General features: G+C 34.7%; 1 non-coding gene across 1 annotated transcript; it reads right to left on the reverse strand.

Annotated features, from left to right (window-relative positions):
• On the reverse strand, positions 1–73 carry TRNAK-UUU (transfer RNA lysine (anticodon UUU)). The gene has a single exon. It is a non-coding gene; the product is annotated as a tRNA-Lys (tRNA).
• Between the last annotated feature and the right edge of the window lie 3,578 nt (positions 74–3,651).

Here is a 3,651-nt window from a genome sequence, read left to right on the forward strand (position 1 = left end):
CGCCCGAACAGGGACTCGAACCCTGGACCGTTAGGTTAAAAGCCTAACGCTCTACCGACTGAGCTATCCGGGCTCTTGTCTGCTAAATCTGCTCCCGGCCCGATAACGTAACCGAGCATCATTGTCGACAAGAATATCTCGTATTAACCACTCGGCCACGCCTGCTCTCTCCACTTTTCCGCAACCCACGATTTCACGTAAGTCACGTTTCATTACGTTTCGTGCGAAAACAGTCCCGAATTCAATTCTCTCTCGACCGACGCATTCCAATGGAATTGCCGCAACTTTTACACATTCTATAAATGCACAGAACTGTAAATGCAGCGTTCGTTCAACTGTATAGGTTTTTCTTACAACACAACTATATGAACTGGCGATTCGCAATTCTCCACAAATCGGATTGAATATAAAGTGTGGAAAATTGCAGGAACAAGTGTTCACGCTATTTGTGAGTGTAGGTGAATTACCACGTGAGGAAGAGACACAGAGACAAGTTAACAATAAGTTTATATATATATATTAGAGATGATGATACAATTAAAGATATATATATATATGGTTAGGTTTACAAAAATACGATTTCACGAGCACCTGAAGTCTACACCGTTACAAAGTTATAGTATAGATGGTTCAACACGCCGTAACTCAGTTCGTCCTGGGAACAAAGAAATCACAGTAAAGATGAATATTTCACAATATATTAACGTTTGTCTATAAACATTGAGTGACACACGACACTTGGGGGATAACACACATATGGAGCACACGTACTTGTCCGAGGCGTAGAATGGTCGATGGATCACGATTACGAATCGTCCCTTATTCGCCTGTAAAAACTGTCCTCATGAAAAAGCTTACCGCACTGGTCCGTATGATTCACCAGTCTTCCCAAGGAAGGACAAAAAGCCCCAATAACCGGTTGGTGCCGCCTTCAATACCCCTTTTTCGTGTACACGACGGGTTGCCAACCATCATACCCCACAGCCGAAAATAGCCCAAAAGAATACAATAATAAAAATATATATATATACATATGACAGACGGCTGCAGTCACACAAAAGGGACCAGAACGACACACCACATATTGTCTCTCTTCTCTTTGCTTATTATTCTTATTGTGCAAATCTACCGAACAGCATATTCGGCTAGCCGGAAACATTTTTATGCATACGACTGCATCGGCAAAGTTCCAGCAGCGGCAAATTATACAACTACGAGATACCGTTTCTAATTTACAATTACGTTTTTTTGAACATTCTGAATATGTAGTTATAGCACGTATTCACTAGAAAAAACAAAGAATTTGCAATTACTAGAACGTTTTTTATCTTACATGTAGACAAAGTATATACGAAAGTGTAAAATGTTTCGTTTTTTAACGTAATAACTCGAGGTATTTTTCCGAGTTGAAAAAGCATTTCGTCTATCTCAACACAATTTTTATAGCATTGTTAATGATCAGTGCAGTGAAAATGATGAATTAATTCATGTTTCTAATTAATTAATAATATATATATGAAGAAATTCGAGATTATTTCCGATCAACATATATAAGCCATTAATCCCACTGTTTGTATATCTGTAATCTGTAATCTGCAACGAAATAACTAGAACGATCACTAGGGGCGTTCCGTTCTGGGCCGCGCTGAATCCATAATGGACTTCCTAGAAGAGCTTCCCATACGGTAGAGTTTTTAAAAAATAAGGATCATTAAAACAGAAATAAATCAATAAATATGCATCGAATTAAAAAAACAGGTATTTTTACTACATCAGCTTCATCGTCACGCGGAAACGCAACAATACATTTTTCCATTGTTTCACTTTCTTTGTTGTAAGTGGGCGATTTTCGAATGCAAAAGAAACTTTTGCTTCATTTCTTGAAAATAATTGCTTCGGATATAAATGTGAGTAATATTTTGTTCCGATCTAGTAATTTCTCGTTGGGTTATCATAACGTTCAACTTAATTAAGAGCACAGAACTAGAATAAAAAATTCATTTTAAGATAAATTTCAATATTTTAAACTGATTTAAAATATTCCAACTCGGTTCAATATAGTATTGTATCGTAAATCAGTTTAAACTGTGAAAATTTATTTTGCTTTATTTATTTATTTTTCCTATTTATTATCATGGCGACTTTGCTTCATTCAAAATTTCCTGTTGTTGTAGTCTGTGTAATGTGCACTTTATTCTAATGTTTAGTCTTGCTGTCAAATCTGCATTAATTACTCTTATGCCACAACTTTCACTAGTTTCCTTGACTTAAATGTTTTTGCTGAGCTTTACTTTTTCGACTTTGTTTCACCAATAAATATGTTTAGGAACGGTCGATTATCCCTTACGTAAGATAATCGACCGTGTAACAAAGCTTTAATGACACCGCTGCTGTTAGAACGCCCACTAGGGGGCGTCCCTGGCTGCTACTACAATATAAATAATTCCCTCTATAAATATAATCATTATTGTTAGCTATAATTATCAATAGATAATAATTATTTTTTTTAATTTTTGAAAGATGGTGCCACTATTTTCTATACAACGAAATGTATTTTTTTAACAATTTTCATCGTCTGTGTCAACGCAGTGACAGTGCCGATGAATGATATTAATTATGATAGAAAATGACAGTTGACAGAAGAAGTTTGCTGAATGTCATCAATAGTTCAAAATGAGTTATTACATCTTAACTCTCATCTTGAAATTCTCAATGTAAAATCCATGCCTGAATCCTTGATCGCTGTCTGTCAATGGTGTATGGAATAGAGGTTTGTACATTATTTATCTTAACGTCGTTATAGCTCTGAGAGTGCATTTGTGCAAATTCTACAGCTGAGAGTTCTTTCTCATTGTTTAAAAAATAAAAAGCTACCTACGCTCTAAAATGACAAAAAGTCATCTTAATGTAGTAGCCACGTTATGCATAGAAGCGAAAACTGTGCAAAAATCAGATATCCAGTTAATCATTGATTAATTTGATCAACGAGAGAGTGAAATAAGTCAAAGAATTCCGAACGAGTGATGTCCATTTGTTCGAATTATTATATTTATGTTAACAAAATTCTTTTACAATATTATATGCTGTATATATTACAACATTCACGAAATGAAATGACGTGATGGTCTACTATTTCACAATTACCAGTAATTCCATTCTTATCTATTTTGCATTGTTCTATTGACATAAATATAAGATACGTGTTAACTTAGTTGAAAATTAAAACATTCGGTGAAAATTCATATACAGAAGTTAGTAATTCACAATTATAATAAATTAAGGAAAGCAAATTTTTATTTAATTAAATAACGTGTGTGTAGACTAATGTCAAATTAGTAAAGAAACATGGAATATTTTCTTTTTTTCGAGTACGTTCGATTGGAAAAAATTCGCATAGTAATGTGAATTCTTTATTCGGCGTTTATAAAGAAACATTTTATAAAAGAGACATCAGCCCATTCACTCACTGCTATCGTGTTCCAGGAAAGTTAAGTCGATCAGTAATGCATATAATTTAAGAGACATAACGCGCTACGCTATCGTGTGGATGAATGTGCATGACAAAACAAGAACATTTTATTCATAAAGACACAAGCCTTCAGTTTCAAATACAGCAATGACCAAAATGCGCCGAACGACGCAAAAACGTCT

Source organism: Centruroides vittatus, unplaced genomic scaffold (genome assembly GCF_030686945.1).
Source record: "Centruroides vittatus isolate TY-2023 unplaced genomic scaffold, ASM3068694v2 contig_233, whole genome shotgun sequence".
NCBI lineage: Eukaryota > Metazoa > Arthropoda > Arachnida > Scorpiones > Buthidae > Centruroides > Centruroides vittatus.